At 40.4% G+C, this 27726-nt stretch overlaps 1 protein-coding gene, 2 long non-coding RNA genes and 1 other non-coding gene across 34 annotated transcripts in view; 3 read left to right on the top strand and 1 right to left on the bottom strand.

Annotated features, from left to right (window-relative positions):
* Nucleotides 1-27726, top strand: part of TNRC6B (trinucleotide repeat containing adaptor 6B) — a 296478-nt gene that overhangs the window by 22025 nt on the left and 246727 nt on the right. The window lies entirely within an intron of this gene.
* On the top strand, nt 6755-6812 carry MIR7204 (microRNA mir-7204). The gene is given in 1 exon segment (NR_128393.1): nt 6755-6812. It is a non-coding gene; the product is annotated as a microRNA mir-7204 (primary transcript).
* Nucleotides 16397-19209, bottom strand: LOC144331715 (uncharacterized). Its single transcript, XR_013399084.1, has 2 exons — nt 17092-19209; nt 16397-16472 (listed from the first exon to the last, which is right to left on the bottom strand). It is a non-coding gene; the product is annotated as an uncharacterized LOC144331715 (long non-coding RNA).
* On the top strand, nt 20654-26072 carry LOC144331734 (uncharacterized). The gene is made up of 2 exons (XR_013399104.1): nt 20654-23172; nt 25678-26072. It is a non-coding gene; the product is annotated as an uncharacterized LOC144331734 (long non-coding RNA).

The following is a 27726-nucleotide window of genomic DNA, read 5'->3' as shown; positions in this document are numbered from 1 at the left end:
CTGGTCTCAGAATGAATTGGGAAGTGTTCCCTTTGTTTTTGGTGGGTGGGGGTGGAGGGAGGGTTTGTAAATAATTGATACTTTTTCTTTAAGTATTTGACAGAATTCCCTAGTGAGCTCTGTTGCATAGGCTGGAGTGGATCTTAGCCCACTGTAACCTTGAACTCCTAGGCTCAAGTGGTCATCCTGCCTCAGCCTTCGGAGTAGCTAAGACTACAGGCCTGTACCACCACACCCAGCTAATTATTTTGTTTTTGTAGAGGTGGGGTTTTGCTATTTGGCCTAGGCTGGTCTTGAACTCCTGGCCTCAAGCAACCCTCCCACCTTGTCCTCCCAAATGGTTAGAACTACAGCCACGAGCTACCTCTCCTGGCACTGGGCTTTGCTTTATAGGAATTTTTTTTTTTATTATACATTTAGCTTATTATAGGCCTGTTTAGATTTTCTGTTTCTTATAAAGTCAGTTTTGGTAGTTTGCGTCTTTCTAGGAATTTGTCTATTTCATCTAGGTTTTCTAATTTGTTGGCATACAGTTCATGTCTGGTTATTTTTATTGGATGCTAAACATTGTAAGTTTTATATTATTGGATGGTGGATCTTTTTGTATCTCTGTAAATATTATTGAGCTTTGTTCTGGATCGACGCTGTTTGATCCATTTGGGTGTTGCTTTTAAGCTCTGTTAGATGGAAGCAGAACAGTACTTCAGAATAATGTTCTTCACTACTGAAGCAACTGAATCTTCTGAGTCTTCTACGTAGTGCCCCATGAATGATGGTTTTTACTCTGTCTGGTGAGATTAGGCACAATTCCTGGCCCTGTGTGAGTTCCGAGGATTGTTTCTTCTAATCATTTTGGGTAGTTATTTCCCCAGCTTAGGGCAGTTTTCTCACATAAACGTGCTGTTTTTGAACTTGGCTGAATACTCAGAGGGTCTCCTACAGATCTCTGGAGTTCTTTCTCTGTGCAGCTCTTTTCTTTCTTAGCACTACTATACACTGAAAATTCTGATTCCTTGGCCTTTTCAGAATCTAGCTCCGGCTCCTCAAGTAAAGGTATTTCTCTGAGCTCCCCCTGGGTTTCCCTCCCTGCTGTGTGACTGGGAAACTTTCCCGAGGCAGCAAGCCCTGAAAAGTGTAGGCCGCCTTCTTGGTTTGCTGTGTCTCGGGGATCGCATCACTGTCCCATGCTGCCTGTGGCCAGTATCTTAAAAACTGTTTTCTATATTTCATCCAGTTTCTTAGTTGTTTCAGGTATGCGGATAAATCTTGTTCTCATTACTTCATCTTTTCTGGAAGCGGAAGTCTTGCCTTTTCTTAAAATATCTGAGGAATTCTTTAGGGGTTGCTTCCAGAGTATGAGATATTCTTTGGAATTTCCGTAGGGGGAAAATCTTCCTTCTTTCAGGATGGATTTGATTTTGAGGAGCAACCAGGAGTACGTTTGCAGGTCTGGATATGTGATTTCTCATCTGGGTAATACTGTTTGGGGTCCAAAATGAGCTCAGTGTAATAAGGCAGATTTCCTTGTGTGGTTTGTAAGCTAGTTTGGAAACAAAATAAGAGTTGCAAAGTATTTTCATTGGTAACCTGATTAAGATAAGGATAAAACTTCTTGGGGGTGTATATCTTGAAAAATAACTTTAGTTTGAATGTTTCTCTGTATTTGCTGGTGTATATTATTGTTTATATTTATAATTTGAACTGAAGTATTTAAGAAAGCTTGTTTTTATGTGATAGTCTTCCTCCAACTTGATTATAAACTTACTGATATTTGAATACTTTTGTACATTTCTCCTTACTACATTGCACTCTTAACTGTGGAAGCTTCTTTTCTTTTCTTTTCTTTTTTCTAATTTTTTTTTTGAAACAGAGTTTCACTCTGTCACCAGGCTGGAGTGCAGTGGCATGATTTCATCTACTACAACTTCAACCTCCAAGGCTCAAGTGATCCTCCTACCTCACCTTCCTGAGTAGCTGGGACTACAGGCGCGTGCCTCCATGCCCAGCTAATTTTTGTATTTTTTGTAGAGGTGGGGTTTTGCCATGTTGCCCAGGCTAGAATGTGGAGGCTTCTTAAATCATCATAATCAACTAATTAATTTCTGTGTAAGGAAACCAAGATCACCCTGTCAATAATACGTTGCATGATAAAAGTATGTAAAATTGGTTTTTGATACCTGTACAGTTTCTAATGCCTTCATAAGTTTAATTAAAAGCTATATATACTATGTTGAATTCCAGTAGCATGGGCACATGTCTGTATTTGTCTTATGCTGTGGGAATTATGCAAATGCCCTAGTTCAAAGAGATGCCTTGACTCTGGATATATTAGGGTTCTCTAGAGAGACAGAACCAACTGAATATATATTTATATAGATACATGAGAGAGGATTTAGTAGGAGAATTGGCTCCTGTGATTATGGAGCCGAGAAGTCCCACAATAGGCCATCTGCAAGTTGGAGAACCAGAGAAGCTGGTAGCATGGCTTAGCCCAAGTTGAGAGTCTCAAGAACCAAGGAAGCCAGTGGTGAACTTTCGGTCCACGGTTGAAGGCCTGAGAGCCCCAAGAGGCTACTGGTGCAAATCCCAGAGTCCAAAGGCTGAAGAACGTGGCGTTCTGATGTCCAAGGGCAGAAGGAGAAGGGAATCCCGTTCTGGAAGAGACAGAGAATGTACCCTTCTTCTACTGGGTTTTTCCCTTCAGGCCCCCAGCCAATGGGATAGTGCCTGCCCACATTGAGGGCGGTAGTCCCTCTCACTCCCAGACTTACATGTTAGCCTCCTCTGGAAACACCCTCACAGACACACTCAGAAGCAATGCTTCACCAGCCATCTAGGGATCTGTCAACACAGTCAAGTTGATACCTGAAATTAACCATCACAGTGGATATGTTATGTCATTAACCAAAGAATGTCCATAGAACCCAGTAGATTGGAATATACACTCTGTCATATGCCACCTTAATCACTGGGTCAAATTCTTCTTGGGTTGAAAGGGGTTAGGGGTTAAAATTCTTTTTCCATAGTCTTTGTTCTCCAGCACCCTAAGATCCTATTAATCTCATCCCACCCCCAATTCGGAAAGATAAGGACTTTTTAAAAAAGTATTCTTATGGTTTGAATTCTTAGATTTTTAGCTTTCAGCTTTTATTTTCTTTAATTTCATCTTTTTAGTTAACTGTATAGCTTCACAGTTCCTTTACAGTGAATAGTGAGCCTTATAGTAGAGTGGATACTCTTTCACTTATGTGGTTTGTTCTTTTTTTTTTTTTTGAGATGGAGTCTTACTCTGTTGCCCAGGCTGGAGTGCAGTGGCATGATCTCAGGTTGCTGCAACCTCCGCCTCCTGGATTCAGGTGATTCTCCTGCCTCAGCCTCCTGAGTAGCTGGGACTACAGGCACATGCCACCACGCCTAGCTAATTTGTGTGTGTGTGTGTGTGGTTTTTTTTTTTTTTCTTTTTTTTTTTTGAGATAGAGTCTTGCTTTGTTGCCCAGGCTGGAGTGCAATGGCGCCATCTCAGCTCACTGCAAGCTCCGCCTCCCGGGTTCACGCCATTCTCCTGCCTCAGCCTCTGAGTAGCTGGGACTCCAGGCGCGCACCACCACGCCCAGCTAATTTTTTGTATTTTTAGTAGATGGGATTTCACCGTGTTAGCCAGATGGTCTCGATCTCCTGACCTCGTGATCCGCCCACCTTGGCATCCCAAAGTGCTGAGATTACAGGCGTGAGCCACCGCGCCTGGCCAATTTTTGTGTTTTTAATAGAGACAGGATCTTACCATGTTGGCCAGGCTGGTCTCGAACTCCTAGCCTCAGGTAATCCTCCTGCCTTGGCCTCCTAAAGTGCTGGGATTACAGGCATGAGCCACCGCGCCTGGCCTCTCAGTTTGTTCTTTATCTGGATATTCTTGTTTAGTATCGTAGTAACTTTTTGTTGTCTTGTTTTCATTTTCTTTCGATTCTGTGTTTGGTTTAAGTAAAAGGAAGGTTACAACAAGAAAATCTTCTTTTATTTTTTATTTCTACAGATGAGGTCTCGCCGTGTTGCCGAGGCTGGTCTCAAACTCCTGGCCTCAAGTAGTCCTCGCCACCTCAGCCTCCTAAAATGCTGGGATTACAGAAATGAACCACTGCACCTCGCCAAATTTTTCTTTTAAATCCGTATATATGAGGTGGACTTTTTACCTTGAAATTTGCACTGAAATTTTTAATTTTTATTTTTAATTAATTTAGAATTCCATACATACTATTTTTATGGCCACATATTTTCATGGAGAGTAAAAACCACACTTTAGTAAACAATAGTGTAAAGGTAGCATTATCCTTTGTTTCCAGGACCTAGCCACAAATATACTATGAAAGTTTTTTGTTTTTTGTTTTTGAGACAGAATCTCGCTCTCTCACCCAGGCTGTAGTACAGGTACAATCATGCCCCACTGCATGCAGCCTCAAATTCCTGGGCTTGAGCAAACCTCACACCTCAGCCTCCTGAGTGGTTGGGATCACAGGTGCACACTACCATGTCGACTGATTTAAAAAAGTTTTTTTTGTGGAGATGGGTCTCCCTATGTTGTCCAGGCTGATCTCAAACTCCTGGGCTCAAGGGATTCTCCTACCTCACCCTCCCAAAGTGCTGGGATTACAGGTATGAACTATTGCACCTGGCCTAAAAGTTGTTTTAAGGAATATTTTGTGTTATTTTTCAGTCTTTAGTTTCTTTGAGTGTAACTTGAGTTTTTTTTTTTTTTTTTTTGAGACAGAGTTTCACTCTTGTTGCCCCACCTGGAGTGCTATGGCACGATCTTGGCTCACTGCAACCTCCACTTCCTGGGTTCAAGCGATTCTCCAGCTTTAGCCTCCAGAGTATCTGGGATTACAGGCATGTGCCACCATGCCTGGCTAATTTTGTATTTTTAGTAGGGGTTTCTCCGTGTTGGTCAGGCTGGTTGGTCTTGAACTCCCAACCTCAGGTGGTCCACCCACCTCAGCCTTCCAAAAGTGTGGGGATTATAGGCGTGAGCCATTGCACTCGGCCGAGAGCTTCTTTTAGACACAAATAATTAGGTGTTCTTTTCTACACCACACATTTATTAAAAGGGATTTTCACTTCTACTAGTTGTGAAATGAGATTCCTATTTGGCTCATGTGTTTCTGGCATGTTAATTGTGTTGCAGGAGGTGGGGAGTTGGGAGGATTGGTGTATATTAAAAGAAAAAAATGTTAACTAATTTTGTTTTATGTAGGTACAAGTGTTGTATTTATGTTTATTAAAGCGTTCATTCTGTGCCTGTTTTTTCGTATCTTCTAAAATACCTGTCATTGTAATTAATTATAGGTTCTTAGTTTTATGTCTTAGTTCTTGCTTTAATCTGGCTTTATAGGTTTTTTTTCTCTAAGAGAGACATTTGAGTTTTGCATGTTCTGTCTGCCTTTGTCATTTGTTCGTATAATAAAATCGATAAGTAACTGGGCTTAAAGTATGTAATTTTCATTTCTTGTAGATGTTCTGTTTCTTGACTTATATTTGTGATTTAGTAACTTCTTGGATTTTGAGACTTTTTATTTGATTCGATTCTTTTAATGACTTACATTGGGATTTGTTAATTTTTAAAATTAATGTTATTCTTTGATACATTAGAAAATCTCCTGCTCTTTTTCTTTAAGCATAAAAAGAAAGGGTGAAGCTCACTGACAGAGGTCTGCTTTTTTAACTTTGTCTTCACTCCACTCTGATGCCATCTGCTAAAGGCTGATTTCAGTGTTGCCTCCAGAAAGAAGTTAAAATAAGACTTAAAATATGTTGAAGTGGAATAAAATATTGTGACTAATAATACAGTTATATCTTTATAGATATTCAAAGTAGAATATTTTAATGGTGATAAGTTTGAGGAAAAGGATTAGTTCAAATTAATTTACAGGTATTTTTAGAAAAAAATGATATATTTCAGGGAGGTTGACAGAATCATTTTAATAAAAAACCATTTTTAGGTTCACAATTCCTTATCAGAAACTCTTAAGGGCCAGACGTATTTTATATTTCAGATTTTTTTTTTAAAACTAATAAGATGCACTTACCATATGTTATACAATGCCCCTGCAGGGTCAGAGGCGGCACTTCAGAGTCAAATACATCAGTATTTCAGCAGCCAAAGCTATGACTAAAGTCTAAAGTGGGTAGACTATAAATAGTCTCATGTCAGTTCAGGTCAGACCTTGCCACCAATTAAATTCCCATCAGGTTTTGCCACCAATGAATTCCAGAAAAGTTTTGGTTTTCAGAAGTTTTTGGATTTTGGAATTGTGGGTAAGGGATTGTAGACTATATTTACTTTCTTAGCTCTAAACGTTACTCTCCGAAAATGGAACCCACTTTCCTTTTTTTTTCTGCTACAGGATGTAAGATTAAATCTGTTCCTTCTCTATAGGCCAGTTAATGAAATTAGGACACCTCTTCACAAAGCTCGATACCTTAGGCAGTTGCCACTGTCCCCTGACACCTCCACTAGATACTTCCTACTCCTCGCTGGTTTTATGTGAAGGATCTCATAGTTCCCCTCTTCTCCACTCTCCTTTCGGAGATACCTCCTGGTAATAAATACTAAGTAAAAGAGATTTAAAATGTACAGTACTTCATGTAATATCCTGTCTCAAGTAGAAATGTTTCAGAAGGCGCAACATGCTTTCTCCAGACTGACTTTTCCTATTACCAGCGAATGTGGAAGCCTAAAAAGTAACTTATACTTGTGTACCATTTGGACTTTGGTGCTACCATAAAGGAATATATACTTACGATAACACCCAAGTCTGAATGGTATAGAAGTACAAAGGGAAAGCAGAAGCTTTCTTCTGCCCTGCTGCACCCCTCACCCCTCCAGGTTCTGACCACAAGATTTGGACCCTTTTAAAACAATTTTTTTTCTTTGGTTCAGACATTCCAGGAGACAGTTTGGGGAATTCTGATTAGGCATTATAACCCCACTTGGATTGATTTTGTGTTCATTGTGTGTTAAATTATGGAGATGGCCTTTTCTGTGTCAGCTGGCAGTTGTAGCTTTTATTTCTAGAGCGATTTGTTCAGATTGCATGGTTTTGAACTGTTAATGAAATACCTTTTTTTTTTTTTTTTTTTTTAGAGACAGGATCTTGCTCCATCGCCCGTGCTGGAGTACAGTGGTGCAGTCATAGCTCACTGTAACCCCAAACACCTAGGCTCAGTTTTCCCACCTCAGCCTTTCGGAAAGCTGAGACTACAGGCATACACCACGACGCCTGACTGATTTTTTAAAATCTTTTTGTAGAAACAGGGTCTCACTGTGTTGCCCAGACTGATCTTGAATGCCTGGACTCAAGCGATCTTCCAGCCTCTGCCTCTCAAAGCACTGGGATTACAAGATACATTTTTTTTGAAGTATTAATTGTGACAGATTGAAAGTGTCTTGAGTATTATGCACACACAGAGATAGAAATATAAATTATTTATTTAATGAAAAATAATTTTTAGGAGTCAAAAACAGCATATAATATATTTGAGAGTGAGGTTTCCCTAATGGAGGACTTACTTAAGAAACGGGATGTTGGCTCGTTCACCGAGTCAGTTCTCAAGGTAAGCACTAATTACTCCCAAGGATGTTGTTGACATTATCTATGTTCTTAAATCCATAATAAAGCAGATCACGATGCATTTAAACATGAATGTCCTTTTTGGGAAAGTGTAAACTTTTGTCTTAATATGGAATCCACACTGTTTTATTGTTCAGTTCAGCAAACTTTTACTGAGCGCTAACTTAGTCAAGAACTGTCTTCGACCTGGCAAGGTTGCTCACTCCTGTAATCCCATCACTTTGGGAGGCCCAGGACGGTGGATCACCTGAGGTCAGGAGTTTGAGACCAGCCTGGCCAACACGGGGAAACCCCGGCTTCACTAAAAATACAAAAATTAGCTGGGCATGGTGGTGCGCGCCTGAAATCCCAAGTACTCAGGAGGCTGAGGCAGGAGAATCATTCGAACCTGGGAGGCAGAGATTGTGGTGAGCCAAGATAGTGCTACTGCACTCCAGCCTGGGCAACAGAGCAAGACTCTGTCTCAAAAAAAAAAAAAAAAAAAAAAAAGAGAGCTGGCTTCACAGTGGAGGTATAGATCACTGGGACATAAGCTAGAACAAAAGATCAGAAATCACTTTTGCTTGGTCATAACGAGGCTCTAAGATATATCCTTTCAAATGAGGGCACACGTAGTAAGTACTGGCTGACACGTATTCTACTTAAGGACATTAAGTCACAAGTTGTTTGGCCAAGTCCCTAACAGGCAGTCACCCCTACACTCCCATCCCCCACTGCCCCAAACCCTACACATACATAGGGCCTTGGTTTTTTTTTTTTTCTTGTTCAATCCTTATACTTAGAGCCGTATATGTGGGAACAGCAGAAATGGTCCTTGGGATCCTCAGGTGCCTGTTGCCTAGCTGAGAGTCTCAGAGTCCTTGTTTTTGCAGAGTGCAGTGTAGAACACTTTTTCTATTAAGTGAAGGTCAAGAACTCTTTGTCTTCCTTTAGGGGCAGCAAGTCCTGTGGAGCCTTTTAGGATTCAGTACTCTGCATTAAACGGGAGCGTCTCTAATATGGCTGGAAACTATTGGGGGTGGATTAGAGATTTTTAAGGACCTTATGGCAAGGCTTTGGCTGGCAGAATACAAGAATCTAGTGGTGTCTTTTATTGGGGTTTTGGGAGTGCTGGGAACTATGACATTACAAAGAGCCACTAGTCATTAAATGAAGGAAAAAATGCTGGCCAATGAAGGGAAACTTAACTATAAAATCAACTTAGTAGAAATAAACCATTAAGTGATACTAATATGGGCAGGCACAGTGGCTCACACCTGTAATCCCAGCATGTTGAGAGGCTGAGGCAGGTGGATCGCTTAAGACCAGGAGTTCGAGACCAGCCTGGGTAACATGGTGAAGCCTCATCTCTACTAAAAATACGTAAATTAGCAGCCAGGGCTGGGTGCGCTGGCGCATGCCTATAATCCCAGCACTTTGGGAGGCCGAGGTGGGTGGATCACCTGATGTCAGGAGTTTGAGACCAACTTGGCCGACAAAGCAAAACTCCATCTCTACTAAAAACAAAAAATAAAACAAAACAAAAAATTAGTTGGGCATGGTGCGTGTGCCTGTAGTCTCAGCTACTCTGGAGGCTGAGGCAGGAGAATCGCTTGAACCTGGGAGGTGGAGGTTGCAGTGAGTGGAGATTGTGCCATTGCACTCCAGCCTAGAGCAGTAAGGGTGAAACTCCATCTCAAAAAAAAAAAAAAAAAGAAAGAAAAAGTGCTGGATGTGGTGACCTGTGCCTGTAGTCCCAGCTACTCAGGAGGCTGAGGCACGAGAATTGCTTGAACCTGGGTGGCAGAGACTGTAGTGAGCCAAGGTCACACCACTGCACTCCAGCCTGGGTGACAGAGTAAAAGTCGTTCTGTCTCAACAAAAAAAAAAAAAAGAAAGAAAAAAAAGAAAATGGTAGTTCAAGCTAATAATTTAAGAGTAAATAAAGGATATAGATATGGAAAAACTTTCTTTAGAGTGTATGAAATTAGTACATTTCAAGATGGCCGGCCGGGCATGGTGGCTCACGACTGTAATCTCAGCACTTCTGGGAGGCTGAGGTGGGAGGATTGCTTGAGCCCAGGAGTTCAAGACCAGCTTGGGAAACACAGTGAGACTTTATTTCTATGAAAAAATGAAGAAAATTAGCTGGGCATAGTGGCGTGTGCCTGTAGTCCCAGCTACTTGGGAGGCTCAGGTGGGAGGATCACTTGAGCCTGGAAGGTCGAGGCTGCAGTGAGCCGTGGTTGTACCACTGCACTCCAGTGTAGTCAACAGAGCAAGACCCTGTCTCAAAGAAAAATACTGTTACCATAAAACACATGCGATTTCAGTCCTTTGAGATTTGTCATGACTTGTATGGTCTTCTTCATGAGTAGTTCTCTGTGTACCTGAAAAAAATGTATGTTCTGCTATTCTTGGGTATAGTGTGCTATTAATGTGAATTTAGCCAAGTTGGTTGTTGGTTCTGTTCATATATATATATATATATATATATATATATATATATACTCTTACTGATTTTCTTTCTACATTGATATAATGTAGTTTCTGAGGAGTGTTGAAATTTCCAACTATAATTGTGGCTTTGTCTATTTCCCCTTTCAGTTCTGTTCATTTTTGCTTCATGCATTTTGAGCCTCTGTAACTAGGTGTATATACACTTTTAGGATTTTTATGTCTTGTCAATGAATTTAGCCCTTTGTAATTATAGAATGCATCCTTATACCTGGTAATGTTCCTTATCCTGAAGCCTGTATTGTGTGATATTAATATGGTCACTCCAGCTTATTTGTGTATTTGTATATCTTTTTGGTTCCTTTTACTTTTAACTTATTCGTGTCTTTATGTTTTTAACAAATTTATTTTAGATAGTAGATAGTTGGATTTTTAAAGTCCAATCTTACCATCTTTGTTTCTTAACTGAAGTGTTTAGACCACTTATATTTATGTCATTTTCAATATGGTTGGGTTTAAGTGTATCCTTTTGCTGTTTGTTTTTTACTTATCCCATCTGTTTTCTGTTTATTCTTTCCTCTTTTCCTGGCTTCTTTTTGGTTACTTTTTTACTATTCCATCTCCTTTGTTAGCTATAAACCTTTGTTTTACTTTTATAACAGTTGCTCTATGGCTTAAAATATGCTGTCTTTAACTTATGCAGTCTGCCTTAAAATAATATGTCACTTCATTTATAGCGTAAAAACTTCAAAAAGTGCACTTTCATTTTCCCATTCTATCTTTGGACTATTGTCATACATTTTACTTCCACATGTTATATGCCCCACAATTCATTGTTACCAATTTTGCTTTTAATGATAAAAAGTCTGAAAAAGAAAAGTATTTTCCGTTTACCCACATATTTGCCATTTCTAATGCCCTTTATTCTTTTGCTTAGATCTGAGTTCCCATCTGTATTATTTTATTTAGCCTGAAAAGCTTCACCATTTCTTGTACTAAAGATTTCTCCCAGGCTGTGCACGATGGCTCATGCCTGTAATCCCAGCACTTTGGGAGGCCAAGGCGGGAGGATAGCTTGAGCCCAGAAGTTCAAGACCAGCTTGGGCAACATGGCAAAAACCCATCTCAACAAAAAATACAAAAATTAGCCAGACATGGCAGCACACATCTGTAGTTCCAGCTACTCGGGAGGCTGAGATAGAGCTCTTGAGCCTGGGGAGGCTGAGGCTGCAGTGAGCCGTGGTCATGCAGTGGGCCACACATTTCTTCTAGTAGAGACCTGGTAGCAATTAATTGTCTCAGCTTTTGTTCTTGAAAAATCTCTTTATTTCTCCTTCATTTTTGAAGGCTATTTTTGCTGGATATCAAATTTTAGATAGACAGTTTCTATCTTTTGGCATCTTAAAGATGCTTTTCTGTTGTTAAAGATCCCTATCTTGTATTGTTTCTTTCTTTTGTAGAGACAGCCTCTCTCCCTTTGCCCAGGCTAGTCTTGAACTCTTGGCCTCAAGCAATCTTCCCACCTAAGCCTCTCAAAGTGCTGGTGTGAGCCACCACAACCAGCCAAACACAAATAATTTTTATTAAGAGACTGAGAAAATGCTTTAATGAAAAGTCTTCAGTAGTACTGTAGTATGGATGCTTCATAAAAAAAACTTTCCACTACAGTATCTAACCTTTACCTTTAGCTTGACAATGTGTATCTTTAAAGCCTTAAAAAATATCCACATACCCTGTTACCCAGCAATTCTTAACTGGGTGTAGGGGTGTGCACCTCTAGTCCCAGCTACTCTGAGGACTGAGTTAGGAGGATCGCTTCAGCCCAGGAATTTGAGACTAACCTGAGCAAAGTACCAAGACCCTATCTCTTGAAGAAAAGAAAAGAAAAAAGATGTGTGTAGCTTCTTCCAATACAGTATCCTGCCTTGCAAATCCCAGCTTCCTCACCCCCCACAAACCCTGAACTCGGGCTCCTCTGATTATTTCGCTCACAGTAGTCTGCATAGGTTCTCTCTCCCATGCTGTGGTCTGCAAAGTGCCCACGAGCAGAAAGCCAGAGCCTTCAAGGACTCACCTCTTTGGTTCCTTTCTCTCAGAGATCACAGTGCTAACTGTTCTTCAGTGCCCGAAGTCATCGTTTCATGTGTTTTGTCCAGTTTTCTAGTTCTTTATAATGGGGGGGCAAGTCTGGTACTAGCTGCCTCATCGTGGCCTGAAGCAGAAGTTGAGATCTCATTCGATTCCCCCTGCTGACGTCTACCTTGCGTATCTTTTCTTGTAGTAACCACTGAAATTTTTATTTCTGAATCACACATACTGTGATTCAGCATTTTGCATTTGCTGGGCTACAAGCAGTTTTTCATTGCTTTTACTCTATTTGATGGCACTTGAATACAGATATTTTTAAAAAACCCTTTATTACAAAAGTAATAAATATTTATTGTAGACAAATTCAAAACATACACATTGCCGATGATCACTGTAATCTTCCTATGCCGAGATAACCACTGTTAACATTTTAGTGGTGATCTTTTGTGTGTGTTTGCGTGTATACACACACTTAGAGAAATTTTTTCATGACAGTGGATACATACTGCATTGAGATCAGCTTTATCCACTCAGTGTGTGGTGTGACTTTCTATGTCAATAAGTAGACTTCATTTTTAATGGCTGCACTGCTTTTCACCACATAGGTACTTAATAATTTCTCATACTGGTTGTGGCTTATTTTCAGTTTTTGATTAGTGTCAACAACATTGTAATGAATATATTTGTACATCTTTGTATGCACACACCCATAGTTGTTTTATTAGCTAAATTTCCATAAGAATTGCTAGGTCACAGGGTATGTGGATATTTTTTAAGGCTTCAAAGATACACATTGTCAAGCAAAAGGTAAAGTTTAGATATAGTACTGGAAACTGCTTTCGTGAAGCATCTGTGCTACTGTACTACCGGCAGACTTTTCATTAAAGCACTTTCTCAGTTTCTTAATAAAAATTATTTATGATTGACTGGTTGTAGTGGTTCACACCTAAAATACCAGCACTTTGGGAGGCCTAGGTGGGAAGATTGCTTGAGGCCAGGAGTTCAAAACCAGCCTGGGCAACATAGGGAGAGAGCCTGTCTCTACAAAAAATTTAAAAATTAGCCAGCTGTGGTGGCACGTACCTATAGTCCCAGCTACTTGGGAGGCTGAGGCAAGAGTATCACTTGAGTCCAGGAAGTCAAGGTTGCAGTGAGCCCTGATTGTCCCATTGCACTCCAGCCAGGAGATGGAATGAGACGCTGTCTCAAAATTATTTATGATTAATCACTAATTAATTACTATTACTATTGAAGCAATATCTACTTTTTATTATTTATTTATTTGTTTGTTTATTTTTTTTTTGAGATAGGATCTCACTCTGTTGTCCAGGCTGGAATGCAATGGCACGATCTCAGCTCACTGCAACCTCCACCTCCCAGGTTCAAGTGATTCCTGTGCCTCAGCCTCCCGAATAGCTGGGATTACAGGTGTGCACCACCACGTCTGGCTAATTTCTGTATTTTTAGTAGAAGCACTGTTTCTCGGATGGGTGCGGTGGCTCATGCCCGTAATCCCAGCACTTTGGGAGGCTGAGGCGGGTGGATCACCTGAAGTCAGGAGTTCGAGACCAGCCTGCCCAACATGGTGAAACCCTGTCTCCACTAAAAATACAAAAGTTAGCTAGTGGTGGGTGCCTGTAATCTCAGCTACTTGGGAGGCTGAGCAGGAGAATCGCTTGAACTCAGGAGACAGAAGTTGCGGTGAGCCAGGATCACACCATTGCACTCCAGCCTGGGCGACGAGTGAAACTCTGCCTCAAAACAGAGAGAAAAAGAAACGGGGTTTCACCGTGTTGCCCAGGCTGGTCTCAAACTCCTAAACTCAAGTGATCTGCCTGCATTGGCCTCCCAAAGTGCTGGGATTACAGGCATGAGCCACTGTGCCCGAGCAATATCTACTTTGTAAATGAAAGCTTTCATTAAAGGAAGATCTCTCCCTCAGCCTGGAAGCTCTAGGATTGCCTCTGGTGGGTGGGTGGGTGTTACAAAGCTCTCCAGGTGGGCTTGATAAGCAGCAAGGTGTGGGGACCACTTCTTTAGACCAGCAGGGTGAATGTAATCACCTGAATGTTGGTAAGCAAGCCCACATTAGTCTGCCCCCAGAATAAAATTTCCCTGAAGTCTCCTGCTGTAACTGAGAAATTCCTATAAAATTTATATTCTACTCCACAAAATATTTAGTTATTTTATTTTTCTATTTAATCCCAAATCTAAGTAGATTTTTTTTTTTATGATATGAAGAAGCAGGTCTAACTTTATTTTTGGGGTTTTGTTTTTGAGACAAGGTCTCGCTCTGTCACCCAGGCTAGAGTACAGTGGCACAATCATAGCTCACTGAAACGTCCAACACCTGGACTCAGGTGATCCTCCCACCCCAGCCTCCCCAGTAGGTGAAACTACAGGCATGCACTACCACACCTGGCTAATTTTTTTTTTTTTTTGTAGAGACACGGGGCTCACTATATTGCCCAAGCCAGTCTTGAACTCCTGACTCCTGACCTTAAATGATCCTCACACCTCAACCTCCCAAAGTACTGGGATTACAGGCATGAGCCACCAAGCCCAGCCTATATATATATATATTTTTTAATGGATAACCAGTTGTCCCTAGGGCATTTATTGCATGATTTATCCTTTCTCCACTGATTCGAAATGCCACCTTTATTATACATCAAATTTCAATGTATAGTACACACAGGTTTATTTTTGCATTCTGTTTGATTATAGATTCCTGTATGAGGACCATGCTGTTTTAGTAACTGTGACTTTGAAGCACTTTTGTTGAGCAGTTATCTAATCTTGTTATGTCACTTTACTATTTAAACACAACATTAAATCCAGATTTCTTAAGATACAGTGACATTGAAGATTACATCTGATCTCAGCTGCCAGTCTTATCTCTTGCCACTCACCTGTAACCCACTCTTCCCAAATCTGTCCATATCCAACTTCAAATCCTCACAGTTCCCCCATGTGTTCCTTGCTTTATCAGATGTCCATGGCTTTGTGCAAGTCATTCCCTTGCCTGCCCTCTTATCCTAATGCGGTTAATTTGCCCTTCAGGATCCAGCTCAGGCGCATCTCTTTTGTGAAGTCTTCTCACATTCCCGCTAGGCTACAAAGAACCTTCCTCCTCTGTGCCTTCAGAGTGCTTCATGTCTTTCTGTCTGTCTGTCTTTCTTTCTCTTTCTCTTTCTTTCTTTCTTTCTTTCTTTCTTTCTTTCTTTCTTTCTTTCTTTCTCTCTCTCTCTTTCTTTCTTTCTTTCTTTCTTTCTTTCTTTCTCTTTCTTTCTTTCTTTCTTTCTTTCTTTTGTCTTTCTCTTTCTCTCTTTCTCTCTCTCTCTCTCTCTCTCTCTCTCTCTCTCTTTCTTTCGTGCATAACTTACTTTTTTTTTTTTTTTGAGACAGAGTCTCACTGTGACACCCAGGCTGGAGTGCAGTGGCGTGATCTCAACTCACTGCAACCTCCGCCTCCCGGGTTCAAGTGATTCTCCTGCCTCAGCTTCCCAAGTAGCTGGGATTACATGCGTGTGCCACCACACTGGCTAATTTTTGCATTTTTAGTAGAGGGAGGATTTCACCATGTTGGCCTGGCTGGTCTTGAACTCCTGATCTCAAGTGATCCACCCACCTCGGCCTCCCAAAGTGTTGGGATTACAGGCGTAATCCCAGGGTGAGCCACCTCACCCATCCCATGTATAACTTTCTCATAGTACTTCATCTTTTGTCTCATAGCCTAAGCCCTACCTTGGTGTTATGCATTACACTCAGTTTTAAAAAATAAAACTGTAATTCTTCAGTGTGTCCAGAGTACACGATGTTCCTTTAAGTGTCTGCGTGCTTTTTTTTTTTTTTTTTTGCACATACTTTTTCCTTAGACTTCATTGCCTAGCAATTTCCTGCTTAAACTTTCAGACTGCTGAGGGATCACCTCTGGAAGAGCCTTCCTGCCCTTTCTCCTCATCAGAGTTCCCGGCTTGCTTCCATTGTACCTTGTGCATGTCTCTGCTGAAACGTTTTTCATAATGCCCTATACCATAATATGTATCTGGAAGTTCAGTGTTGTTTAGCAGCATGGCTTTGGAATTAGATAACCTAAGTGCTCAACCTGGCTTTACCACTTTCCAACTTTGTCACCTGCAACCAATTATATAATATTTCTAAGCCTCAGTTTCCTTAGGTACAAAATGGGGATAATAATAGTTCCTACTTTATAGGGTTCTTGTGAACTAAATGAGACAATATCTCTGAAATGCTTAGCTCTCTCTCCAGCACATAGGTGGCCCTCAATACATACTTCCTATTATTGTATCTTTCTCCTCAAGACTTTGCATAAGACTTTCTCTTGTTTATCTCCGAAACCCAATACTTAGCCAAGAGCCTAGCTGCCAGTAGACTGATGAATAAATTAACAACTGTCCTCAGAACTCTCCTTCCTGTGTCACTTTTCTCAGTGGTGCCATTATTCTCTTTAGAGACATCTTTAACTTGGCTTCTCATTCAAAGCAACAACAAAAACATACTAAGTTTTTATCGTAAGCTGGGCTCAGTGCAAGGCCCTGGGTGTATATATAATGAGAGAAAAAGATGTAGTCTCTATTCATTGGAGCTTACAGTAGAGCAGGGGAAGTAGTTGGAAATAAAAATCGTAGAATTTTTGGACTCATTCTACAGTTTGTTCTACTTTTGTATATGTTTGTAAATTTTCAAAGTGAGTTTTAAAGTAAATGAATGAATAAGCAATTATGAAATGTTATGTGCTATGAAGAAAATGAATAAAAACTGTGTTAGAAACTTTCAGGGAGAACTATTACAGATACAGTGGTCAGGAAAGATCTGGGAGTTCACATTTAAGTTGAGACTGGAAATTGAGACGGAGCCAGCCAGAGGAGAGGGTGTTTCTGACAGAGGGAATAGCATGTACCAAGCCATAGGAGAGCAAGACTTAGCATAGTCAAGAAACAGAAAGGTCACTGGGGCTGTATTAGAGTGAGGAAGGATGGATAGATGATGTTGGAGAGCAGGTAAACAGGGTCCATGTTGCTTAAGAGTTTGAAGATCAAATGAATGGGTTCAGGTTTGATTCCTGTTATAGTATGATGCTGTTGAAGACTTAAAGCAGGGAGTAAGCCAGTCTAATTTGCATTTTTAAAGGTATGTATCCAAAAGATTGGAGGCCAAGACAAGGGTGGGAACAGAGAGACCAGCTGGGAAGCTATTACCGTAGTTTAGGGAACAGATGATAATAGTCAGAGAAATGGAGAACAATGAAAACATTTGAGATGTATTTTGGAGACAGACTCTGTAGGACTTGCTGGTGGATTAGAAGTGGGAGTGGAGGAAGGCATAGAAATCCAGAGTTCTGGCTTGAAAGCTGTATATTGTGTTATTTGCTGAGATTCACTGAAGTCGATGGAATGTTTTTAGGGAAAGTCAGGAGTTAAAATTTGATTATATTAAGTCTGAGATGCCTTGGGGCACCCAAGTGGGAATATCAAGTTAAGTAATTGAATACAGGAGAACTGGAGTTCCAAGGAAAGTTCCCAACTGCAGATACAAATATGAATGTTTTCATTATAAAGACAATAATAAAAACCATGAGAATGGAGAATATCATTTAAGGAGAAAGTAAAGGGGGTTTGATATTAAGTTCTGAATTACTGTTAGCATTTAAAGATAGAGTCAGAGGAGGGTGAAGGAGAGAAGAGGAGTCAAAGACATAGAAGGAAAGCCAGGAGAGTGAGGTGCCCTAGAAGCTACTGTACCCTCACCAATCCCAGAACAGTGACTGGCCAGGACAGTGTTCAGTAATTATTGGTTGAATGAAATCAAAAGAGGAGATCACTTCAAAGAAGAGGGAATAATTAGCTGAATTTAGTGCTACTGAAAGGGTCACATGAACTGTTCATTGGATTGGCAGCGTGGATATTGCTGGTGATAGGGGCAGAAGTCATGTCGGAATGGTTTTAACAGAGCTTTCATAGGAGGTGAGAAAGTATGAGAAAGAGCAGGTTTTTAACTCTTTGACGAAGTTTGGCTGTGAAGGGAGCAGAAAAATGGAGTAGCAGCTGAAGAGTGATACAGAGTCAAGAATAATTTTTGCTTGTCTTTTTAAGAGGGGACATACTAGAGCATGTATGCACATAGGGGCAATCCAGGAAGCAGTGAGTGAAGGTTGGTGGAGGAAAAAAGGGAGAATTGCAAGATTGGAGTTGATGAGTAAGAGAGGGGATGGTGTCAGGAGCATAAGTATTCTTAGAAAGGAGGAGGGCCACTTCTGTTGAAATAGGGGAAAGAAGGGAAAATTGATGCAGATTCAGGTAGGTTTATACAACTGGTCATGAGATAGCAGATCGTTGTATTATGGTATTTTTGTTCTCAATGAAGAGTCATTGACATTAGCTTAAAAGGCAGGGAAGGGTTGGGGAGGAGGGGAAAATAAGTAAGAAATAGCCTTCTTGGAGAGGGGAGAATAGGAAAGCCAGCCTGCTAAAGAGATCCAGTTAGACTGCCAATTTAAATTGAGTGCCCATTTGCCTGACCTTTAATTTATGGTAAACCTGCCAAGTTAAATGCTTTTTCATCAGTATTCTTGGCATGGAGAAGGCAGTTGCTTGAGTTCTGGGATTGTGGAGTTTGAGAGGAGACGTTGGAAGCGAATTGAAGGTTCTTGCAAGTAAGTGATTATAATCTAAGCTAAAGAGAAAAATTAAGTCAGGAGAGGGAAAATGGGGTCAAGGGATAGAAGGACCCATGGCAGTTGAAAAGTTTTTGCATGGGACGCTTGAGCCAGTGAGCTAAAATATTGACACCGTGAATTGAATTTGGTGATACAAGGTGAGCTGAGTTTGATGTGACAGTGGTAGAGTGTGGGTGAGGCAGAATGAAGGAAAAGGTCCTTGAAGCTGAGGAGTTTCCACAGCTGCAAGGCCAGGGTGTTGGGCTAGGTTATGCCTTTGAAGGTTAAAGGTATGTTAACCATAGTGACTAATTGTGCCAGAGAGTTTAACACTGAGCCAGATGTGCTCAAATGTCAGACGGCAAAAAAAAAAAAAAAAAAAATTGAGTTCTGGGACAGAAAGAGGATAGATGGTCTTTTAGACTTGGTGGCCTGCGGAGTGATATTTATGCTCAGATCTGGATAAAATGGTAAGTGGAGAGAATTAATCCAGTCTGAGGGAGCAGCTAATATAAAGGCTCTGAAGTAGGTACAAATCCTTCGCCTTTGAGGAAAAGAAAGGAAGCTAGGAAGGCTGGAGCTTATTGGGCTGAGAAAGGGTAGGATGAAATGAGGTTAGAGCGCAGTAGGAGTCAGATGATGAAGGGTTTGGAAAATCATGCCCAGGAGTTTGGTGCATGTATGTTAATTCTAAGTGCCTTGGTGTGCTAGCCGGCCTCCAAGATGGCCCAGTGGTCCTTGCCTCCTGGTATTCATGCCTTTGTGTAGTCCTCTGTCCTGCTGAATAGGGATAACCTGTGTAACCATTGGAATATCGTGGCAGTGATGGTTTGTGATTTCCGTTGTTAGGTCATTGCAACTTCTGCCTCCCTTTCGTAGAGTACTTCCTCTGAGGGAAGCCAGACTGCTGTGTTGTGAGGACATTTAAGAAGCCTGTGGAAAGGCTTACATGGAGAGGAACTCCAGCTAACAGCTACCATGTGAGTGCTTTGTTTTGGGAGAAGATCTTCCAGCCCCAGACAAACCTGCAGATGACTGCAGCCCTCACACATACATATTTCATTCATAAATATCCTAGTGTGTCTCTCTAAAAGGCAAGGACTTTTTGTAAAAAACACTTAAGCCTTATACAATTATCACATCTAAAAATGTAACTCCTTAATATTACAAAAAATTCAGAGTCTTTAAAAATTTGTTTTAGTTGTTACATTTTGTTTATTTGCATTAGGATCCAAAAAAAGGGAACTACATAGTATCTGGTTAATGTTTCCTAAGCTTCTTTATCTGTAGCTTCCCTCACTCTTCTTCCCCTCAATTTATCTTATAAAGAAACCTGGTTGTTTGTCCTATAGTTTCTTACATTCTCGATTTTGCTAATTGTGTCTGTTCAGAGTACAAGGAAGAGTGTTCCTTTACCTTGAATTTTGTGTAAACTTGTAGTTATATCCGGAGGAGGCTTGATCTAATTCACGTTGTTTTTGTTTGGCAAGAATATTTTATAGGTGGTGGTGTTTACTTCCATCAAGAGGCACATAATAACCAGTTGTTTCGTCTCATCTTATGATGTTAACAGCTATTGAAGAGCAATACTGAGATATGTTAATTTATTAGGGTTTACAAAATGATAATATTCTAAGTCACTTGTCTTCGTTTATTAGCTAGACAAACTATTTTTGTTGTTGTTGAGACAGGGTCTTGTTCTGTTGTCCAGTCTGTAGTGCAGTGGTACAAACATGGCTCAAGGCAGCCTAAACCTCGCGGGCTCAAGTGATCCTCCCACCTCAGCCCCTCTAGTAGCTGGTACCACAGGTGCACACCACCACACCTGGCTAATTTTTAATTTTTTGTAGAGACAGGGTCTTGCCATGTTGCCCAGTCTGGTCTCGAGCTCCTGGGCTCAAGCAGTTCTCCTGCCTCAGCCTCCCAGAGTGCTGGGATTACAGGCATGAGCCACCATACTTAGCCAGAAATAGTCTCTGATCCACTCTGTGGTTAATCTGAGATATATTCCATTTAGGAAAGGCAGATTAAATGATTGATTCTTTCTCTTATTTACCAGTGTTCATAGTAATAAACTGATTCCCTAGTATCCTCCAAAAGAGACCAGTAAGGTCTTAAAATATATGTGTTTCATTATGAACTCATGGATTTCATCATATTTCATAGATGTAAATCCATTGCAATGTTATTTGTTATTGATGCTCAAATGATCCCATCCTTGACTAGTGGGAGGGGCCCCTTCAAGTTGGTTTCTGAAGACTTTTTATAGTGTCCTTCCTTTTTGGTATGATGATACGTTTAGGTGCATCTCATGCATCTTCTGTGTCAACCCTCAGTCATTTCTTCAGGGAGCTCTCATTCTTTTCAGCAGGAAAGAATATATGGAGGCACATTGTGGGTGCTTGAACATGGATGAGAGACTTTTTAATAGATGCTTATCTGTATAATAGATGAATATCTGTAGAGTTCAAAAAATGTCTTCTTTCACCTTGAATTTGAATGGATAGAAATTTGATTTTTTCTTAATTTATGAAATATGGAGTGCTTTCGTTTGTTAGAGAAAAAGGAAAACAAAGGCTTTAGGGAGAAATAAAATGAAGCCTTAACTCCCCTTTAGAATTGTGTGTCCTCTCTCTGCCATACTTTGTTCATAATGTCCAGTGAAGAGAGATGCTAATAGGCTTTTCATATTTCCAGCTACGTAAAAACTAGGCAGTGTTTAAAGGTTATCATTATAGCATTTGTTTGATATGTTTCTTAAGTCTTTTTTTAATCTCCAGGTCCCCTGTCCCTGTAGGCTCCCCTCTCACAGACACAAGTCTTCTTCCTGGCATTTTTGGGAGGGCATGGTGTTTTGTTTGGAAAATTTCACTTTATTATATATCCTCAGCTTATACTGCATCACTAGTGAAAAGCTTAGTTTTGTGTTGGTGTTAGTAATGTGTTTCTGGATATTTTGATCATAAAAACCCATTATAGATAAGAAATGGAAATATATCATTAGAATGATTGTATATTTAAATTATGAATCAAGTTAGAGGAGAATGGAATATTGCCCCCTTATGGGAAGACTCTGGAATGTAGAATTTTTTTTCAGTATGTAACAACTTGATCCTTCCCTCTTTCCCAGTGTTCAGGATCTAATTCAACAGTTTTATACATGATATGTTCAGCTTTTCATTAATTCAGTTATTTGTTCAACAAATACTGAGTGCCAGGGTAATACCAGGCATGGCACTAGGAACTGAGAATAAAGAAATAACAGACACACATGCTAAACTGACCATTTTCCAGTGGGAGAAAGACAATTATATGTGTAATTCCAAACCCTGATAAGTGCATTTTAGGAAAAATACAGGGAGCTGTAAGAGTGATTAACTTGCGGGGGCTGGCTTAGTCTGAGAGGACAGAAAGGCCTTTCTGACAAAGTAACATTTAAGCAAAGATTTGAAGGAAAAGTAGGCATTGGCCGGGTGATCATTGCGATCCAGAGCCTTCAAACAAAGGGACTAGCTATGTATGAAGGTCCTGAGGGAGGAACGCGCTTGAAGCCTTGGGGGACCTGGGAATGCTGGTGAGGCTGGAGACTGAGAGGGAGGCAGGGAATTAGGAGAGGAGCTGGAGATGTAGGCAGGGGCCTGATCACAGAGGCTGCTGTTGGCCTCCGTCTCAGTTACAGCCACAGATGTACAGCCTTTGGTGACCCAGACTAAGGACCAGACGTAATACTTTTCAGGACCTCTTGGTCCTCCTGGGAGATACTGGGAACTCTGAGTTCAGCTTTTCTCTCCTATTTCTCGAGGGTCCTTTGTTAATAAAGAAATGTTTTAAAAATTATTCCTGCTTAGCTTGTACTTAAAAGTGAAAGAAACTTTTAATAAACGGAATTATTTATGGCTAATCTTCAGAAACTTTCACTCCAAGGATGCACTCATATATAGTACCTTTAAAAGACTTTCATATCTCATCTGATCCTCACAGCGATCTTATAAGGTGGACATTTATTATTTTTCACATCATACAGAAAAGGGACTGAACCTCTGAAAAATTAGGTAGTTCCTCAAGGCCAGCTAATAGGTGGTGAAGCGGTAACTGAACACCAGGCCTTCTAACTACAGACCTAGTGGTCTTTGTGCTCTGTTCTTCCACTTACTATGAATGCCAGAGCTTCTACATATTTTGATTTCAGTATCTGCAATTTATTTGTTTGTTTTCTTTGTTGTTGTTGTTGTTGTTTTTGAGATGGAATCTCACACTGTTGCCCAGGCTGGAGTGCAGGGTGCAATCTCAGCTTACTGCAACCTCTACCTCCCGGATTCCAGCAATTCTCCTGCCTCAGCCTCCTGAGTAGCTGGGATTATAGGCGCCTGCCACTATGCCCGGCTAATTTTGTGTGTGTGTATGTGTGTGTGTGTTTTAGTAAAGACGGGGTTTCACCATGTTGGTCAGGCTGGTCTCGAACTCCTGACCTCAGGTGATCCACCCACCTTGGCCTCCCGAAGTGCTTACACGTGTGAGCCACCATGCCCAGCCAATTGATATTTTTTAATGGAATATTAAATCATAAAAGCTTAAAAATTATGAGAGAAGGAGGAAGGAAATAGGGTAGAGGGGACAGGGATAGAAGCTAGTCTGCTTTAAATATGGTTTATAGTTTTTTTAAATGGAAAATGAGAAACAAGTAAACCTAAATTTTTATACTCATGTGGAACATACCGGTGATCTTGTTAGTGCTGTTTTGAGATTGTTGTGTGAGTGTATATTGTCAGAAAAAGCAAATGAGTAATTATGTGGTACTTTATCATTTCCAGTGTTTTGAGATCCAGATTCCCAACTTGGGTGAAAGGAGATAGAAATAGAAAATAAAAGAGGTTAAATAAAACCCTATTAACTTGATTTTTTTATCGACTTCTTTTTTCTTTTTTCTTTTTTTTTTTGAGGCGGAGTCTCACTTTGTCACCCAAACTGGAGTGCATTGGTGCGATCTTGGCTCACTGCAACCTCCGCCTCCTGGGTTCAAGTGATTCTCCTGCCTCAGCCTCCCAAGTAGCTGGGATTACAGGCGCACGCCACCACACCCAGCGAATTTTTGTATTTTTAGTAGAGATGGGGTTTCACCATGTTGGCCAGGCTGGTTGTGAACTCCTGACCTCAAATAATCCACCCTCCTCGGCCTCCTAAATTGCTGGGATTACAGGTGTGAGCCACTGCGCCCGGCCTAAGACTTTTTGTTTTTATTGGCAGTTTTAGGGTCACAGTAAAATTACACAGAAAGTATAGAGTTCTCATATTTGCCTGTTCCCTGTCCCTGCCAGCCTCCCCCAATGTCACATCCCACACCAGAAAGGTCTATTTGTTATAATTGAGGAACTTACATTGACACACCGTTATTACTCAAAGTTCATTTGCATTAGGGTTCACTCTTGGTGTTGCATATTCCATGGGTTTGAACAAATGTGGGATGGCATGTATCCATCATAGAATCCTGCAGAGTGGTTTCGGTGCTCTCAGTCTTCTCTGCTCCATCTAGTCATCCCTCCATCTCCCTGTCTTCTGGCAACTACTGATCTTTTTACTGTCTCCATAGATTTTTCTTTTCCAGATGTTAGGTAGTTGGAATCACATGGCCTTTTCATATTGGCTTCTTTCACTTGGTAGTATGTATTTTAGGGTTTTTTCACATCTTTTCATGGCTCGATAGCTCATTTCATTTTAGCATGAATAATATTCCATTGCCTGGATGTACTCCAGTTTATCCATTCACGTATTGAAGGCCATCTTAGTTGCTTCCAAGTTTTAGTAATTACGAATAAAGCTGCTACAAACACCATATGTGAGTTTTTGTGGGAATATAAGTTTTCACTTCATTTGACCAAATGTCAAGGAGTGCAATTGCTGGATTGAATGGTAAGAGTAAGTTTAGTTTTGTGAGAAACTGCCAAACTTGTCTTGCAAACTGGCCATATGGTTTTGCATTCCCACCAGCAATGAATGAGCATTCCTGTTTCTCCACATCATTACCGGTATTAGGTGTTGTCAGTGTTCTGCATTTTGGGCATCTAATAGGTGTGTAGTGGCATCTCATTGTTTTTTTTTTTTTTTTAATTTGTAATTCCCTAATGACATATGATGTTGAGTATCTTTTCATATCCTTATTTGCCATCTGTATATCTTCTTCAGTGAGGTGTCTGTTCAGGTCTTTTGACCATTTTTAATCAGGTTGTTCATTTTTTATTGCTGAGTTTTAATAACTCTTTGTATATTTTGGATAATACTCCTTTATCAGATATGTCTTTGTGTTTTCTCCCAGTCTTTGACTTATCTTCCCATTCTCTTGATTAACTTAATCTTGAATTACAAGTTGTAGTATGTATTATTGATATATTTTATCTTAGACAAAAAGCACCTCCTAACCCATTCAATTGAAAAATCCTGTAAACAGTGACCTAGTAGCAGTGTGTAACCCTAGTGCCCAAATTGTGGTCTTGGAATACCAATTCTCACTAACAGGAAACAGGGCTATTTGGAGAAATCACTGATACAGGTCTAGAACAGGAACTGTACAAGGTAAACCTAGAACTTCTGGTTACACCACATAACAAGGAAGTCATAAAAGACTGTGACCAGGATCACATCAAAAGAACCAAAGAACATACATGAGAAGACTCTCTTCAACTAATGATGAGACAATCTGAATACCAATAAAGTTTTTTGTTTGTTTGTTTGTTTTTTGGTTTTTTTTGGAGACAGAGTCTCGCTGTCTTGCCCAGGCTGGGGTGCAGTGGCGCCATCTTGGCTCACTGCAAGCTCCACCTCCTGGGTTCATGCCATTCTCCTGCCTCAGCCTCCGAGTAGCTGGAACTACAGGTGCCCGCCACCACGCCCGGCTAATTTTTTTTTGTATTTTTAGTAGAGGCAGGGTTTCACCATGTTAGCCAGGATGGTCTCGATCTCCTGACCTTGTGATCTGCCCACCTTGGCCTCCCAGAGCATGATGATATTTTTTTAAAAAGCTATTGGATACCATTTGCTAACACTACATTAACCATATACCATCCCTTTCATATACAAACAGATCTGGCTTCTAGAGCTATATAATAATTTATAAGAATTACAGAGGACAGAGCAGCATATTAGTACCACCATGGGATACAGTCAGAAAAGTCCAGACTATGTGAAGCTCTGGTTTCTTCAACAAGCAACCTGGTTTCTTCAACAAATAAATTGCAAAGGAAAAAAAAAAAAAAGCACAGCAAAGGAAACAAAGTCTTGTGTGACATTGATGAGACAGTTGGAAGTTTGACTGATTACTTGATGGTATTGGGACTGTTACTAATGTTTTTAAAGTGGAATGATGGTATTAGGAATTTTAAAGGTTTTGAAAAATATATTAGAGATAGATATTTACAAATGTATTTATCAATGAAATGTCCTTGCTTTAAAACTAATGCAGAGGCAGGGATACCAGTAAGGGATATGGTGAAAGAGTGTTGGCCGGGAGTTAACTGTTTAAACTGACGATGAGCACATGAAGGTTCATTATATTATTGTCTGCTTCTGTGTCCAACCTTTTTTTGTAATGAAACTTAAATAAAAACTTTCCTTGAGAATTCATAACCACAAACTGGCCCATGTTTGGGAGTGAGACTTGAATTCATACTATCTGTGCAGTATGGAATTTAAATTGTTCTTGGGTTAGTAGTGCCTCCAGGAACCTGCCAGAGCAACATAAATCTTCTCAGGAGAAAAATATACCTTACTTAGGACTCAAATATGTCTCACAAATAAAATTATTCAGAAGTCCAAAATGAAAAGTCATAAAACACTCAAAAAACTGAGCTACAGTGAATGAGTCAGCAGGAGCAACAAAAATGATCAGATTTGAGGCCAGGCATGTTGGCTCACGCCTGTAATCCCGACAGTTTGGGAGGCCGAGGCAGGTGGATCACTTGAGGTCAGGGGTTCGAGACCAGCCTAGCCAACATGGAGAAACCCCATCTCTACTAAAAATATAAAAATTAGCTGGTCCTGGTAGTATGTGCCTGTAATCCCAGCTAGTTGGGAGGCTGAGGTGGGAGGATCATTTGAACCTGGGAGGCGGAGGTTACAGTGAGCTGAGATCCACCACTGCACTCTAGCCTGGGCGACAGAGTGAGACTCTGTCTCAAAAAAAAAAAAATCAGATTTGAAAAGTCTACAATATTGTAATTATTGGAAACTGAACATAGAATAAGTATATTTAATATTTTTAAGGAAATATATTGGTTTTTTATGGTTTTGGTTATTAATTAATTAGAGATGGGTTCTTGCTGTGTTGCCCAGACTGGAGTGCAGTAGTGAGATCATAGCTCACTGCCGCCTCGAGCTCCTGGGCTCAAGTGATCCTCTCACTTCAGTCTCCCAAGTGGCCAGAACTATAGGCACGTACCACCATGCCTGGCTAATTTTTAGTATTTTTTTTAGAGGCAAGGTCTTGCTATCTGGCCTGGACTGCTCAAAATGCCGGGCTCTGGGCTTCAGATGACCCTTTCGCCTTAGCTTCCATAGTATTTGGGATTATAGGCGCACACCGCCATGCCTGGCTAAAAACAAATACCGTAAATGTAATTAGATATTGTAAATTATAAGTGAAAGAATGCTACCAATTAATTTTAAGATGTAAGTTGGCAACTGAGACTATCAGGAATAATCAGATCAAAAGTCCTGTATGTCAGGGATGGATTTTTCAACTGGTGCATGCCACTATAGAGGCATTTGACTGGCTAAAATAATAATAATCAGGTATATTTGAAAAAGAACCATTTCATCAGTTTAGCCATCCACAGTGTATACCTATTTGAAAACATGCTGTGCATGTTAAATACAATTTTTGTCAATTAAGAAAATAAGAATGAAAAAAAT

The sequence above is a fragment of the Macaca mulatta genome, chromosome 10 (assembly GCF_049350105.2).
Source record: "Macaca mulatta isolate MMU2019108-1 chromosome 10, T2T-MMU8v2.0, whole genome shotgun sequence".
NCBI classification, from domain to species: Eukaryota; Metazoa; Chordata; class Mammalia; order Primates; family Cercopithecidae; genus Macaca; species Macaca mulatta.
This window is presented reverse-complemented; position numbering and strand designations above follow the sequence as displayed.